A 17,764-nucleotide genomic window follows, 5' to 3' on the forward strand; every position below is an offset into this window, starting at 1 on the left:
GTCACTTCGAGGGGTCTGTATGGCAGAAAATACCCAAAACTGACAACATTCTAAAAACTGCACCCCTCAAGCTGATCAAAACCACAGTCAAGAAGTTTATTAACCCTTCAGGTGTTTCACAGGAGCAGATGAGCCTAAACAGTGGAAACCCCCCACAAGTGACCTCATTTTTTGAAACCAGACCCCCTAAGGAACTTATCTAGAAGTGTAGTGAGCACTTTTAACCCCCAAGTGCTTCACAAAAGTTTATAATGCCTGGGCATGAAAAACGTAGAGCCGTAAAAATAAAAAATCATATTTTTTTTCACAAAAATGATCTTTTCGCCCCCATTTTTTCATTTTCTCAAGGGTAACAGGAGAAATTGGACCCCAAAAGTTGTTGTCCAATTTGTCCTGAGTACGCTGATACCCCAAGTGTGGGGGGACCACTGTGTGGGCACACGGTAGAGCTCGGAAGGGAACGAGCACCGTTTGATTTTTTCAAACTAAACTTCGCTGGAATTGAGATCAGACGCCATGTCGCTTTTGGCGAGCCCCTGATGTGCCTACACAGTGGAAACCCATGGTCTGCGGGCATCATGTTCCGTTTGCAGAGCCCCAGATGTGTTTAAACAGTAGAAACCCTCCACAAATTACCCCATTTTGGAAACTAGACCCCCTGAGGAACTTATCTAGATATGTGGTGAGAACTTTGAACCCTCAAGTGTTTCACTTTAATATTATAATGCCTGGGCGTGAAAATATAAAATTCTATTTTTTTTTCCACAAAAATGATTTTTTTAGTCCCCAATTTTTTATTTTCCCAAGGGTAACAGGAGGAATTAGACCCCAAGAGTTGTTGTCAATGTGTTGTGAGTACGCTGGTACCCCATATGTGGGAAAAAACTGTTTAGGCACACATCGGGGCTCGAAAGGTAAGTAGTGATGTTTTGTAATGCAGACTTTGATGGAATGGTCTGCGGGCGTCATGTTCCGTCATAATTTTTGGAAACTAGACCCCAAGGAACAAATCTAGATGTGCCCCCTTTTAATACAAGTAATACCGCTGCTGTGCCCTGCGAGTGGTGCGATCGATGCAACGGTACTCGATCCTAGCCTGAGACCTCATTGTTTCAGCCTATCTGATTGACTGAAACAATGAGAAAGGCTGCGATTGGCTGTTAAGAATTGAACAACCAATCACAGCGCTCAGAAGGCTGGGAGGGCGGGATCAGAGCCCGGGATGCCGACACCATCTTCCCTAAGGTAAGATGGCATCGGAATTTTAATGCGATCAGTATCGCAGTAAAGGGCATGGTCATACGGGCCCGGGTCACATGGATGGGATAGTACGTCAGATGACAGAAAGGGGTTAAATTTGGCCCCTAGGGTGCTTTATCAGTGATACTTTCGTTCCTCTGTCATCATGCCTCACACCTTGTGTCTCTATCCTCCACTCCGGTTGGGGGGGCCTTGTTAATCTGGACCTCGATTCAGCTTCATTTTCTTCATTCTGTCGGATTCGGCCCTTAATTAATAAACTCTTGATCTATTTTACAGTTTATGGTTGAAGGGAAACAATTGTCTATCAAGTTCGTCCTAGAACATGTCATACTATTGATCCAGGTTGAGGAGTTAAAACCCCCTTGAAGCAGATGCTAATTTCCCCATGTTAGGTGAAAAGATCCTACCAGACTCCACATATGGCAATCAGACTAATTCAGGGATCAACGTCCCATCAAAGAATCTAGTGCCCATAACCTGTTATATATTTATCAAGAAAGGCGTCTAGGCCCCCCTTGTACTTTGTTGGGTAGCAAACATTACAGCATAATGTTATAGTAGAGAATCCATAGTCTCACTGCTCTGACAGTAGAGTGGTCCTCTGTGATTTGGAAGAGACCTTTTTTCCTCTGGACGTAGAGTTTGGCCCCTTGTCACTGTTGTAGGCTAGGCCTAAAAGATCATTGGGATGTTCTTTTTCTGTTCCCTCACATATTTGCTCGTTGTAAAGGACATGCAGTAGGTCTTTGTTTTTCCAAGCTGAGTGAGCTCACATTTGATAACCTGTCCAGTTTACCAAGAGAAAAATATGTCCACACAATTCTCTTGTATAGGCGCAAATTCAAACCCATTGTCCTGGGGATGTAGCCCAGCCCTGGTTATGCAGTCTGTCTCTTGTGGGAATAATTATTTCTAAGAGCTCTCTGAGTTGGACTGAGGTCCTGTATTAGGGCTTACGGATATAGCAAATCAGTTCAATATTTTGTTCCTTATCATATATATATATATATATATATATATATATATATATATATATATATATATATATATATATATATATATAGCATCGCCGATAAGTGCATTTAATGAGGCCGCTTTCATCAAACTAATTAACATCAATATCAAAGGAGTGATGAACCACCCTCCTCTTCCAGATGGTGTGTGTATTGGTAGGGGAGGTTACCTGCCAGACGTAGTTGTATATTTAAGCTTCAGTGGTGGTCCAACTCTTGACTTGAGGCCTAGGGATTTATTGATTTAGAAAAGGTGTCAGTGGGCTTCTGAACGTGTAATGTATAAAGCTCCCAATGTTGTGCCCATTTATCCATATCCTAAAGGCTATTGGATTAGTCTTTCTGTCCTACAGGACTCCTTGTGGTATGGTAAGCTGGTCTGCACCCAGGGATTAGGTCACCATCCTTTTCTGTGCAATAAGAGGTGTTTAATGTCTGTTCTTTGGCTGCTGTGTTTATAAGTATTCCTCTATCACAGTTGCTCATTACTGGTGTTGTGGTACAGTAGTGAGGCGTCGCACTCTATTCAGGTACTGCTGTATAATTCGTCTACCACATTTGTGCTGAATATTAGGCATTATACATATATCAGACACTCACTACGGTAGTGTATCTTTCCAAAGATTTGATCCTAATCTAATCTGTTTCATCATGGCTTTGCTATTCCGGGGTATTATGGATGTAAAACTGGGCATGTTGCTCCTGGTTAGGGAGAGGAGAGCAGCGAATATTCATTCTGTTAAGTAGCGGGCACATGTGATCGTCCAGCCGCTACAGGAGCTGGCTGCTGCGGCTACTGTGCCCGCTATTAAAGATCACACCCATAGTCCAGGCGTGGGGAGTGGTGAGTATTCTGGCAGCTGTCCACTGCCTATAAACAGCGCATGACGCTGCTTACAAGCATAAATCAGCTGCTGGCATCAGAACAGGATGCTGTGAGGGAGCGAAAGGAAGTTAATTAGAATGTTTTGGGGTTTTTTTTTCTGATGGGGGGCCATGCGTACCAGAATAGGGATGAAGGGGGGCCATGCATACCAGGAAAGGGATGAGGGGGCCATGCATAACAGGATGGGGATGAGGGGGCCATGCATACCAGGATAGGGATGAGGGCGCCATGCATACCAGGAAATGGAGGAGGGGGCCATGCATACCAGGAAAGGGAGGAGGGGGCCATGCATACCAGGATGGGAATGAGGGGACCATGCATGCCAGGATGGTGATGAGGGGGTCATGTATACCTAGATTGGAAACATATACCAGGATGGGGGACATTAGTACAGAATTGACCACAGTTTTTGCTTCAATTTTTTTCTATTTTCCTCCTCTAAAACCTTGGTGCATAATGTAAAAAAAATTCTGAATTGTGCAAAAAAAATTTTTTGCAAAAAATTTTTTTTCCTTTTGTGTTTTCAGAGTCCTATTTATCTGGTAAAAATATTGGTATCGTTTTGGCCTACATAATATTTTTTGCTTGTGTATTATTTCAGTATTTCAGAGGCACAATGAACAATTAGGGTTGAACATCATGCTCTCCTCGCTCGTGCTCTGAGATCTAATGTTTGTCAAATGGTTTTGTCTACATAACTTGTAATGTCTATCTATATTTTAGAAGTGTTATACAAATATATTTTTAAGGATATTTTATTAAAAAATAAACTTTATTCTTGGCAGATAACTGTACCAGGAGATCACAGGGACAAGTGACATCTGCAACTTTTAAATCAGATGACCTTGAGATCACACAAGATATACGTGAAGTGAATGCCATTACTCCAGATATTCCATCATCCCTTCACTGCAAAGATCTATCATCTGATTTTTTTACACAGATCCGGCCTTCTGATTCATCACAGACTACTAAGAAAAATAAAAGACACAAAGGAGGCAATAAAAGTCAAACTGCTCTTACAGCAAATAAGACATTATCAAGTGCAGAAAATAGAAATAATTTTTACCTCAAAATGTCTTTTGTTCATCATGAAAAAATTCACACAAAGGAGAAAGGATTTTCTTGTTCACAATGTGGGAAATATTTAAACCGGAAATCAGAGCTAATTAGACATGAGAGAGTTCACACAGGGGAGAAGCCATATTCATGTTCAGAATGTGGGAAATATTATACAGCTGACTCAAGTCTTGTTACACATCAGAAAGCTCACACAGAAAAGAAGCTCTTTTCATGTTCAGAATGTGGAAAATGTTATGCTCAAGAATCAAGTCTTGTTATTCATCAGAAAATTCACACAGGGGAGAAGCCCTTTTCATGTTCAAAATGCGGGAAATGTTTTGCAGATAAATCAAATTTTGTTAGACATCAGAAACTTCACACTGGGGAGAAGCCGTTTTCATGTTCAGAATGTGGGAAATGTTTTAGTCAGAAATCAATTTTAGTTGTCCATCAGAGAACTCACACAGGGGGGAAACCTTTTTCATGTTTAGAATGTGGAAAATGTTTTAAGCAGAAATCATATTTAGTTATCCATCAGAGAACTCACACAGGAGAGAAACCTTTTTCATGTTCAGAATGTGGGAAATGTTTTAATCAGAAATCATATTTAGCTGTCCATCAGAGAACTCACACAGGGGAGAAGCCTTTTTCATGTTTAGAATGTGGAAAATATTTTTCAGGGAAATCATATCTTGCTATTCATCAGAAAATTCACACAGGGGAGAAAACTTTTTCATGTTCAGAATGTGGAAAATATTTTTCAGGGAAATCACATCTTGTTACTCATCAGAAAATTCACACAGGGGAGAAACCTTTTTCATGTTTAGAATGCGGGAAATGTTTTGCAGATAAATCAAATTTAGTTAGACATCAGAAACTTCACTCTGGGGAGAAGCCATTTTCATGTCCAGAATGTGGGAAATGTTTTAATCAGAAAGCAAGTTTAGTTGTCCATCAGAGAACTCACACAGGGGAGAAGCCTTTTTCATGTTTAGAATGTGGAAAATATTTTTCAGGGAAATCATATCTTGCTATTCATCAGAAAATTCACACAGGGGAGAAAACTTTTTCATGTTCAGAATGTGGAAAATATTTTTCAGGGAAATCACATCTTGTTACTCATCAGAAAATTCACACAGGGGAGAAACCTTTTTCATGTTTAGAATGCGGGAAATGTTTTGCAGATAAATCAAATTTAGTTAGACATCAGAAACTTCACTCTGGGGAGAAGCCATTTTCATGTCCAGAATGTGGGAAATGTTTTAATCAGAAAGCAAGTTTAGTTGTCCATCAGAGAACTCACACAGGGGAGAAACCTTTTTCATGTTTAGAATGTGGGAAATGTTTTAATCAGAGATCACATTTAGTTATCCATCAGAGAACTCACACAGGGCAGACACCTTTTTCGTGTTCCGAATGTGGGAAATGTTTTGCAGAGAAATCAAGTTGTCTTAAACATCAGAAACTTAACACAGGGGAGAAGCCATATTCATGATTCCAATGTGGGAAATGTAAATGAAAGTCACTTTCACTTGTCCATCAAAAAACTTACACAGAGGAAAACATATATTTTGACAAACTGTACAAGAAAACACATAAGAGGCAATCAAAGTAACGACACATAAGTAAATGAGGAAGAAAAGCAAGTTAGAACTTATATTAGAATTAAAATATATGTAGTTCCTAATAGACATCTCGTATCTAAAAAAACAAATATAACATTAAATTTTTCATATTGTTACATATTTATATAGGTAGTAACTATATGGTCAAGAGTATTGCAACCTCCTCCACTGCCACCCACCACAAAATACCATACATTTCCTCCTTTTTTCTTAATTTTTGTGATTTGCCATTTGTTACAGTTTCTTTAAATCCACAATCTCTGTCTGATGAAATGTCTTGTATGTATATTACAATAATAAACAAGTTCATATTGCAAGTTATTCTTTACATCTACAATCCATTCCCTTTTTGCAGGATCATTTAATGTGATCCATTTTTTTAGCCAGGTATGGTAATTTTTCACCATATTTGGGAACTGATTCCTTTTTCTATTCCCCATATTATTGGGTTACGAGGATTTGATTTTAAAGGCTTCCTCAATTTTGTCAATAACTTGATCACAGAAACGTACATTTTTTAGCACAAACTTATCTTATTTTTCGCTTTACAAGACGCTCCGGATTATAAGTCGCACCCCAAATTTTGAGGAGAAATATAGGAAAATAAACTTTTTAATAAAATGGTGATGCTTCTTATAATCCATGCGTCTTATTGCTTACCGGGGGTGGTGGCTGCGGTGAAGCGGGGTCCCAGGGTTGCTGCTGGAGGAGGCAGGAGTGGAACGCTGCTGCAGGCTGGGATGAGAGGGTGTTCCGATATGCGGCACACCGCTGCATGTGTCTGATGCTGCTGCTGTGCTCTGTCCCCGGTGTTGCCGGGTGTTGCTGTCACCGCTCTCTGTCCCTGGTGCTGCCGGGTGTTGCTGTCACCGCTCTCTGTCCCTGGTGCCGCCGCGCTCTGTCCCTGGTGCTGCCGCCATGCTCTGTCCCCTGGTGCTTGCCGCGGCGGTGCTCTGTCCCGTGCTGCGTGGGGGGCTCTGCTGTTCCATCCATGCTTTGCTGTGCGTGTGCGGTGGATTCCGTCCAGGAAAATGGCCGCATTCGCAGATGGAGATCTCGGCACTGAAATCTTGGGAGATGAGTGCAGCACCCCTGCAGCAAGCAGCATCCACCACGCTCCAGAGTGCAGCACCATGCCAGCACACTGATACAGAGGCCAAAACTCCCACTCATACAACAAAGAAAGACTCCCACTAGTGACTCGGCGCAGCACCGAAAAATGAAGACCCGGAGCAAGAAATGTTGCCCAAAAATGGTCCTAATACCTCCACCTCACTTCCCAATGTGTCTTTGTTGTCTAATATGTCACTACCTTCCCTTTGTTCTGTCCCTTCCTATTTGTCTATCCCTTCCCACAGTTCAACTGCTAATGTGTCGTCTACTCCCAATGTGTCCAGTCCCATCCAGGAGCCAATCCTTCAATTTATTGCCCTTTCCCCTGTAACCCCTTCATCATCGAATGTTACCAAATCATCACAGCTCCACACCAATGTTCCCAATAGTTCACTGTCATACAGACCCCAGACATAAAACTAATTGTTGTTTAATGCAAAATAATCAGATGGTGATGGTTGTTGTTATACAAAATTTTTATTTTGTTTGTACAATCCCAGTGTGTTTTTTGTCGCTTTATGTGAAAACACACGTGTGTATTGTATTGTTGAGTCAAGTTGTAACGGGTGTTTAACTCGAGGTGTTTTATTAGTAGTAAAATCAGCAAACATATAATATTTACTTAAAGTGTATTATACCATATCATCTTGCCATGCAAGACATCCAATATCCGAAACAAAGTAAGCAGCAAACTTATCCCTCATCTGGGCAACTTCCACTGTAGACCTCAGAGGGAGATCACGGTAATCCTGCAAAGTGCTAGCAACCGGTTCGTCAAGTTCGAATTGTTGTCGCTCATTTTCCAGGTTGTAATTGTGCATAACAACACACGCTTTGACCACATCATAAATTGTCTCAGTTTTTAGATTGATTGGTGTTCCCAAAATGCACCATTTATATGCCAGCAAACCAAAGGCACACTCCACAGTTCTTCGTAACCTTGTCAGTCGGTAGTTGAAAATCCTTTTGGTGTGATTCAAATCCCGACTCGAGTACAATTTTATGAGGTTTGCACACATTTGAAACTCCTCATCCCCAACCACAACAAATGGCATTGGTGGCCCGTCAGTGTTCGGAAGAGGTTGTAGTGGTAGAAAATTAAAATAATTACCATACAAACATTGGCCAAGTCTGAGAGTCATTTCCTTGTCCAAAGGAGCCAACGTCAACGGTGACAAATCGACAGCATCTGCAATCGCCATGAGAACACTCGAAAAGTATTTTTTGCAATTGAAATAGTAGGATCCACTTCCAGCAGGTTTCAGAATCTGAATGTGTTTGACGTCTACAGCCCCCACACAGTTTGGAAAATTACAAATTTCCTCGAATTTTGCAGCATTATCCAGCCAGAGTTCAGTTGTGGGTTGGGGGAGGAATTCTGCACCCAGAATTTCACATAAAGCACAGCAGGTGTCTGCAACAGTCCCAGAAAGGGTGGACACTCCAATCCGGAATTAAAAATGTAGAGATCTTAAAGTTTTTCTGGTAGCCAGGAATCTGCCAAACAGAAAATGGAAACAAAAACTCAGTACATGGCTGCTATAAGAATAATACAAACGACGTGTTTATTGTTGAAAATTACGTACCTCAGGGTCACCAACAGTCGTTCCTCAGCAGGAATTGCTTGATGTGGTTGTGTGCCCTGCCTGGTGACATATCCTCGGACATGTAGCAATTCATTGAAGCTCTGTTCCGACATCCTCATGTATTTGAAAAACTCCGGGTTTTCACGCAGCTCGGTGTACAACGAGTGGTAGGCTCCATGACTCTCTCGGACTTCAACGATGGGGTGTTGCCAGTAGTGACGACGATGTCTTCTCCATCTTGCACTTCTTTCTTCATCACAAGCCACAGCAAAGACAAAAGCCAATTTCAATTCCAAATCCAGATTATGATAGAAGCTATCCATGCCAAGATCCATCTGGATACAGCAGCAAAAGATGAGGATTTCATCTCTGTAGGGTCTATATATACAGATTCCCCATGAGACATGCCCAGTGGGTGTGGCTTTTGTCAAGGAAATTCTGGAACAGCATTTGCCCCATTACAAAATTCTTTGAAAATTCGAACACATGCACTGAAAAAAAACAAACGCATGCAAAAACGGATACAAGCGCATGCACATGCAGAGTTTTTTGTTATGCGTAAGCTGATGCAGATAAAAAATGGCGTGTAACCATGCGTTTGTGTTTTGGCATGTGTTTGCGCATGCAGATGATATGCTGCGCACAGAGACGCTAATGTGAACTTAGCCTAAGGCTGGAATCACACTTAACGTATAAAAAATCGGTCCGATTTTGACGGCCGAGAATCGCACAAATGTTCCCTGAACAGTGATCAGTATGTAACCCGTTTGCAATGCGAGGATGCAATTTCCTTGCATCTAGTAACAGTGTGACATCCGTATGGCATCCGTATGCAATGCGATTTTAACAAGAGCTTTTACATGCAGCAGTTCTATGTAAAAGCTCATGTTAAAATCGCATTGTAAAACACAACTGTAAACATCGTTTTAATAACAAATAATTTTCAAAGTATGTATATATATATATTAAAAGCTGGCAAATGATCTGCCGCGTACATTATAGAATAAAATAGGATAGAATAGATAGAATAGATACAGTACCTTGTGAAAGTATTCGGCCCCCTCGAATTTTTAAACCTTTTCTCACATATCATGCTTCAAACAAAGATACCAAATGTAAATTTTTGGTGAAGAATCAACAAGTGGGACACAATTGTGAAGTTGAACGAAATTTATTGGTGGTTTTAAATTTTTGTGGAAATTCAAGAAAACTGAAAAGTGGGGCGTTCAATATTATTCGGCCCCTTTAACTTAATACTTTATTGCACCACCTTTTGCTGCCTTTACAGCTGCAAGTTGCTTGGGGTATGTCTCTATCAGTTTTCATCAGTATGTCTCTATCAGTACATCAAGAGACTGAAATTTTTGCCCATTCTTCTTTGTCAAACAGCTCGAGCTCAGTGAGGTTTGATGGAGATCGTTTGTGAATAGCAGTTTTCAGCTCTTTCCACAGATTCTCGATTGGATTCAGGTCTGGACTTTGACTTGACCATTCTAACACCTAGATATGTTTATTTGTGAACCATTCCATTGTAGATTTTGCTTTATGTTTGGGATCATTGTCTTGTTGGAAGACAAATCTCTGTCCCAGTCTCAGGTCTTTTGCAGACTCCAACAGGTTTTCTTCAAGAATGGTCCTGTATTTGGCTCCATCCATCTTCCCATCAATTTTAACCACCTTCCCTGTCCCTGCTGAAGAAAAGCAGGCCCAAACCATGATGCTGCCACCACCATGTTTAACAATGGGGATGGTGTGTTCAGGGTGATGAGTTGTGTTGCCTTTACGCCAAACATATCATTTGGCATTGTTACCAAAAAGTTCGATTTTAGTTTCATCTGACCAGAGCACCTTCTTCCACATGTTTGATGTATCTCCCACGTGGCTTGTTGCAAACTTTAAACAACACTTTTCATGGATATCTTTGAGAAATGGCTTTCTTCTTGCCACTTTTCCATAAAGGCCAGACTTGTACAATGGACAACTGATTGTTGTCCTATGGACAGACTGTCCCACCTCAGCTGTAGATCTCTGCAGTTCATACAGAGTGATCATGGGCCTCTTGGCTGCATCTCTGATCAGCCTTTTCCTTGTTTCATATGAAAGTTTAGAGGGACGGCCGGGTCTTGGTAGATTTGCAGTGGTATGATACTCCTTCCATTTCAATATGATCGCTTGCACAGTGCTCTTTGGGATGTTTAAAGTTTTGGAAATCATTTTGTATCCAAATCCAGCTTTAAACTTCTCCACAACAGTATCACGGACCTGCCTGTTGAGTTCCTTGGTCTTCATGATGCTCTCTGTGCATCAAACAGAACCCTGAGACTATCACAGAGCAGCTGCATTTATACGGAGACTTCATTACACACAGGTGGATTTTATTTATCATCATTAGTCATTTAGGACAACATTGGATCATTCAGAGATCCACAATGAACTTCTGGAGTGAGTTTGCTGCACTGAAAGTAAAGGGGGCGAATAATATTGCACGCCCCACTTTTCAGTTTTTGAATTTCCACAAAAATTTAAAATAACAAATAAATTTCATTCAACTTCACAATTGTGTTCCACTTGTTGTTGATTCTTCACCGAAAATTTACATTTGGTATCTTCATGTTTGAAACATATGTGGGAAAAGGTTGAAAAGTTCCAGGGGGCCGAATACTTACGCAAGGCACTGTATATACACATATAATAGGTGTGTATATATATATATATGTCATTGACACATATATATATATCATAGAGATATAGATAGCAGAATAGCCGATAATTCATTTGTTGGTGTAAAAACCCTGCTGGCATCACTGCATGGCCTCCCATCCCCCGCACACCAACTTACTTTGCTTCAAGCCATGCTGTGAATTCTGTCTGTTACCAGTCCTGTGCTCTGTGCCTCTGCTCTCCTGTATGTTTCATGGCTATGTGTGTATAGGGGGGCGGCGCCAGAGCTCTCTGGTTCTTATGCAGTCAGGGTGCACCTGTCTAAACTGTCCCTGACCAATCACCTAGAGCCCTTGACTATTTAGTTCTGCCACACCCACTGAAACATTGCCTGTGCAATGTCTATACTCAGTTAGTATCTTGCTGCTGAGGAAACCAGGCCCTGTTGTGTGCATCTCCTTCTCTGTAGGAATACTCTTAGCCTTGCTTTGTGTTCTTTGCCTGCCTGCCAGGAGGCTGAATATCCTGGCCCTTGAGTCTTGGTCCCAGTACCTTGTCTGTACTCTGTCCTACCTTTGTCTCCCTTTCTCCTTGTCTGTGGCTTCCTTCCCTGCTGTGTCTTTCCTTGTGTCCTCCCTGTCTGTGCGTCTGCACTCTTGCAGCACTGTCTGTGTATCTGCACTCTTGCAGCTCTGTCTGTGTATCTGCACTCTTGCAGCTCTGTCTGTGTATCTGCACCCTTGCAGCTCTGTCTGTGCATCTGCACCCTTGCAGCTCTGCTCCCTAGCCGCTCTGCCTGCTCGGCTCCCTAGCCGCTCTGCACGGCTCCCTAGCCGCTCTGCCTGCACGGCTCCCTTGCCACTCTGCCTGCCCGGCTCCCTTGCAGCCCAGCCTACTCCGCACTCCTGCGGCTCCACCTACTCCACACTCCTGCCTATATCCATACCTGCACCTCCTGTGTGAACAGGTCAAAATCCTGTTTCAACCTACACCACTCCCTCCTGCCTACACCTGCTGTGTGAACAGGTCCCTACCTGTCCCTTCTCATACCACGCCAGTCCGTCCTGTGTCTCCAAGCCGTGCCTGCTTGCCCTGTGTCTCCAAGCCGTGCCTGCTTGCCCTGTGTCTCCAAGCCGTGCCTGCTTGCCCTGTGTCTCCAAGCCGTGCCTGCTTGCCCTGTGTCTCCAAGCTGTGCCTGCCTGCCAGTGTACCAAGCTGTGCCTGCTTGCCCTGTGTCTCAGCCGTGTCCGCTTGCCCTGTGTGTCACAGCCTGCTTGTCACTCACACCTGTCCAGGTGTCCTGTTCCCAAGTGGGATCAGCAGCAACAGCCAGACACCACCCTGGAGTGGCACCCGGCAGCTACCTGCCGCACAAACCTGACCTCACCATCAGAGGCTCCATTGAAGACCGAGGTAGCTGCTGTAGTTACGCCCCTTCCAGGGTAGTCTGGTTTGTGGCACAGTGGGGCCACAACCCCCCGGCTCGCTCCATTCAGCCAAGGCGCGAGCGTGACAGTTTGCACAGGCCATGGTCCCTGCTGAGTCCCATGTCCTTTCGCTCTCGGAACAAGATGAGCTTTTTTGTCAGTATGGGCAACCAAATAAATTTACCCAGTCTGAAGCCCAATCCTTCACTGCTCCACTCACCATTGTGGTCTCCAATAGACTGTTTGCTCAACTAGAGGCTGGCATACCTAAAGTTGAACCTCCCTCAGACCCGCCAAGACATGATGGGGACCCTAAGCAGTGTCGTGCCTTTATGGAGCAGTGCCTACGCTATTTTCAATGGCATGCTCCCTACTTCACCAGCGATCGGGTAAAGGTAGGATTACTAATGTCCTACCTAACAGGAGATGCATTGCAGTGGCTTAACCCCCTTTGGGAAGCGGTGGATCCCATCACCTTGAGCTTACCGGCCTTCCTGGTGGCCTTCTGCAAAGCCTTTGACAAGCCAAGTACAGTGTCTCCTGAAGAGTTTTCCCCCTAAGCTTCCAGGAACGGACCGGACGATAGAAGCCTTGGGCCAATTCATCTTCTCCGTCGGTGACCGTCCATGACCAATCTATTCCTCAACCTGCCAGAGCAGCCCCCCATGCAAGAACCAAGAGGTCTAAAAAAAAGGGGCTGGCTAGTTTGTCGCCAGAGGCCAGTCCTGAGAAGGAACAATCTGACGGTCTCTGCCCTGTGAAGCCAAAGCTCCAGAACCTTGGGTCAATAGGAGAGACTGCCCTTGGTGAGAGTACCTCCTCTCCACTAAAGTCTGTGACTGTTCCGGTGCCTGGTGGGAGTTTCGGCCTTGCAGATGTATGTAAGCTACAAGCCAGATGGAGTCTGTGCGTGGTTCCTGCTCCACAGTTCCAGAATCCTTTGAGGGTGTTTGGTGATGGCCGAGCCCTACTTGTGAACAGTCCAGTACTGAGGGGTCAACTACAACTCCTAATCGGAGCATTATACACGAAGACATTTCTTTTCCACCTGCTGTCCAGTTTGCCCACCGGTAGTTCGGAGCCGGGTACTCTACTGCCCCTTCCGGTCCAAAGACCCAGCGTGGTGCTGCATTTGTAACTGCCTAGCCAACAGAGGTTCCTAGTTCCACTACTGCAATGCCAGTTTTCTGTATCGTCACCTTCTCCACATGATCTGCCGGTTATTAATTCATGGTGTGCTGACGTCACTGAAGAAAAGAAAGCAGTGGCGCCCTCTCCGCACACCTCCGGTGACCAGTCCCCAGGAACATCCCTGTCGTTTGATTGTCTTCCCCAGGATAGTGGGCTGAAGATGGATCCTGAGTGGATGCCCTCGGCTACTCTATGGCCAGTGGGTGAAGGTCCCAGGATTAAGCAGTACTCGTTCGCCAACTTGAAAGAAGTGGCCCAGTCTTTTCCGGGTAACAGGCGGAAGTGGCTCCCCGTATGTATGCCTCCAACTTCCATGTGGCAGGTGGATGAAGAGGTGAGAACAGTGGCCTATGTATCTCCGTTTTTTACCCATCTGGAGGAGGAGGTCCAATTTTCTTGGAATAACAGGCTAAATCTTGACTCTGTGCAGGTGTCTTCAGTTTCTAGCTGGCCGGCTGATGTAAGAGCGAAGTTTGAAGTTGCCAGGGCCCCGCTTTTTGCCAATCTGGAGGAAGAAGTCCTTCAACCCTCTGTGCTGGAAGCTGTTGGGCACCAAGAGACTTGGCACTCGGTGATTCCGGATAGCACGCCTACTTCATCTTACCAGAAGGATGCCCTGTCAGCCTAGACTGTGTGTGGTCCCGTACTCCTTCCTCTGGTCATTCTGGCAGGATTGCGGAAGAGGGGCCGTAAAGGGGGGGAACTGTAACAACCCTGCTGGCATCACTGCATGACATCCCATCCCCCGCACACCAACTTACTTTCTGCTTCAAGCCATGCTGTGAATTCTGTCTGTTGCCAGTCCTGTGCTCTGTGCCTCTGCTCTCCTGTATGTTTCCTGGCTATGTGTGTATAGGGGGGCGGCGCCAGAACTCTCTGGTTCTTATGCAGTCAGGGTGCACCTGTCTAAACTGTCCCTGACCAATCACCTAGAGCCCTTGACTATTTAGTTCCACCACACCCACTGAAACATTGCCTGTGCAATGTCTATACTCAGTTAGTATCTTGCTGCTGAGGAAGCCAGGCCCTGTTCTGTGTATCTCCTTCTCTGTAGGAATACTCTTAGCCTTGCTTTGTGTTCTTTGCCTGCCTGCCAGGAGGCTGAATATCCTGGCCCTTGAGTCTTGGTCCCAGTACCTTGTCTGTACTCTGTCCTACCTTAGTCTCCCTTTCTCCTTGTCTGTGGCTTCCTTCCCTGCTGTGTCTTTCCTTGTGTCCTCCCTGTCTGTGCATCTGCACTCTTGCAGCGCTGTCTGTGTATCTGCACTCTTGCAGCTCTGTGTATCTGCACCCTTGCAGCTCTGTCTGTGCATCTGCACCCTTGCAGCTCTACCTGCTCGGCTCCCTAGCCGCTCTGCCTGCACGGCTCCCTAGCCGCTCTGCCTGCACGGCTCCCTAGCCGCTCTGCCTGCACGGCTCCCTTGCCGCTCTGCCTGCCCGGCTCCCTTGCAGCCCAGCCCACTCCGTACTCCTGCGGCTCCACCTACTCCACACTCCTGCCTATATCCATACCTGCACCTCCTGTGTGAACAGGTCAAAATCCTGTTCCAACCTACACCACTCCCTCCTGCCTACACCTGCTGTGTGAACAGGTCCCTACCTGTCCCTTCTCATACCATGCCAGTCCGTCCTGTGTCTCCAAGTTGTGTCTGCTTGCCCTGTGTCTCCAAGCCGTGCCTGCTTGCCCTGTGTCTCCAAGCCGTGCCTGCTTGCCCTGTGTCTCCAAGTTGTGCCTGCTTGCCCTGTGTCTCCAAGCCGTGCCTGCTTGCCCTGTGTCTCCAAGCCGTGCCTGCTTGTCCTGTGTCTCCAAGTCGTGCCTGCTTGTCCTGTGTCTCCAAGCCGTGCCTGCTTGTCCTGTGTCTCCAAGTCGTGCCTGCTTGTCCTGTGTCTCCAAGCCGTGCCTGTTTGCCCTGTGTCTTCAAGCCGTGCCTGCCTGCCAGTGTACCAAGCCGTGCCTGCTTGCCCTGTGTCTCAGCCGTGTCCGCTTACCCTGTGTCTCAGCCTGCTTGTCACTCGCACCTGTCCAGGTGTCCTGTTCCCGAGTGGGATCAGCAGCCACAGCCAGACACCACCCTGGAGTGGCACCCAGCAGCTACCTGCCGCACAAGCCTGACCTCACCATCAGAGGCTCCAGTGAAGACCGAGGTAGCTGCCGTAGTTACGCCCCTTCCAGGGTAGTCTGGTTTGTGGCACAGTGGGACCACAACCCCCCGGCTCGCGCCATTCAGCCAAGGCGCGAGCATGACAGTTGGCTTCTGTAAAATCATTGCAGAATCCGATAGGATAGGAGACATGGTTTACAAACAGTAAACCCATGCAGAACAGTTAGATTTATATATGTCAGTGTCTAATACTGTTAGTAGTATGTGTGTAATATTTGGGACCTGTATGTATTTAATAAAAGAATGTATTCACGGAAAAAAACTGGCATGGGCTCCCGTGCAATTTTCTCCACCAGAGAGGGAAAGCCAGTGACTGAGGGCAGAGATTAATAGCCTAGAAAGGGACCATGATTATTGCCCCTCCCCGCCGGCTACAAACATCTGCCCCCAGAACTAGCAGTTTCCCACGCTCAAGAGTTCACCTTGGGTCAGGCCAGAATGCCGTGCTGATGTCACTGATGGTGCTGCCGACAGCTTCACATTCATTCTTCAGTGGTTTAAAGCCGTGGTGGTCGCATTAGCACAGCTTCCGGTTGTAAACGATTTAACCCCCAGATATGAATTACTGCGTGGGACAAAAAACGCCAGACAGGTATCATATATTGTTGTTTTTTATAATTTTAATTTATTACAAGAGATCGAGAGAATCGTTTGGATTAGCAGAATGAAGATGGCAAAACTGTGGTCTTTCATTTCATTAAAATACTTTATTCTGAGTTCCAAGATGGCCACCGCAGGGATCAGACACACATGCGGGAACTCCACACCCAGAGGAGTCAATCCGTGCCATCCATCCTTAATTTTGCTTCACTAACTATCCTGCTCTGCTCTGGTGGGTGCCCAGTGCCCGGGGGACCAGAAAGCAGCAGTTTTAAACCAACTTCTCCAGCCTGAGATTGCCTGCACAGCCTCTTCAATCTGCGGCCTACTACAGTGCCTGAATCGTCGTCCCCCTGCCGGAAAAAGTTTCTCCTGTGACTGGGGATGGTTCCTGCACTCCTTCCCCTCATCCACCTGTGACAGATCTACAGCGGAGGCCCGGCTGAGGGATGAGTGAACTTCTGGAAGCCTCCAGCACATAGCATTTAGGGAGGCCTGCCACCATCATCCATCACGGGGGGGCCCGCCCTGCAGCATCTGTGGTGAAGACCCTGCTGGCAGTAAGATACCCTCAGGACCAGACCTCTCCCGACCCATCTGCTGTCTTACCTGCTGATGCTGCTGTTTGTTGCGCCCGGGGACGGAGAGAAGGAAGATTGCTTATCGGGGTCTGTGTTATTGCCGCGAGCTGTTTCCTCTCCTCCTGTGCATTTATACAACGGGGGAATTCCCCATCTGCTGAAGAATCACTGAGCAGCCTGGTGCCTTAGAAGGACACTGCAGGAGATTCCCTCTACTGTAGCCTGAGCAGTGCTGTTGCCTCTCCCCAATAGTGGCCAGAGGAGCTTGTTAAGAAACACCAATAACTGTGAGTGAGGGGTTTTGAGGAGATCCAGGCATTGACCTATTATTTGTGGCACTGGTTACCTTTTGTGGGGGCAACTACTGGGACAGAACTTTTTTGACCCCCCCCCCCCACACACACACACTCTCCCCCCAGAAGGACACATATAAAGCAGGAGACTATCTACTCCAAAAGCCACCTGATCCCTGATTTACTATTTCATACAACATAAGAGTTAAGTTGGAGCTCTGCTGCCATCTACTGCTCATAACTAAAATAATTTTTTCTAGGCTGTATTGTGCATAAATATGTGACTTCAGATTTTGTATTA

General features: G+C 45.4%; 1 pseudogene; it reads left to right on the forward strand.

Annotated features, from left to right (window-relative positions):
• LOC141051121 (uncharacterized) overlaps nucleotides 1–6,170 on the forward strand; it is a 108,150-nt pseudogene extending 101,980 nt beyond the window's left edge.
• The last annotated feature ends 11,594 nt before the right edge of the window (nucleotides 6,171–17,764 follow it).

Source organism: Dendrobates tinctorius, unplaced genomic scaffold, assembly GCF_039654945.1.
Source record: "Dendrobates tinctorius isolate UK_male_01 unplaced genomic scaffold, ASM3965494v1 ptg000155l, whole genome shotgun sequence".
Classification (NCBI taxonomy): Eukaryota; Metazoa; Chordata; class Amphibia; order Anura; family Dendrobatidae; genus Dendrobates; species Dendrobates tinctorius.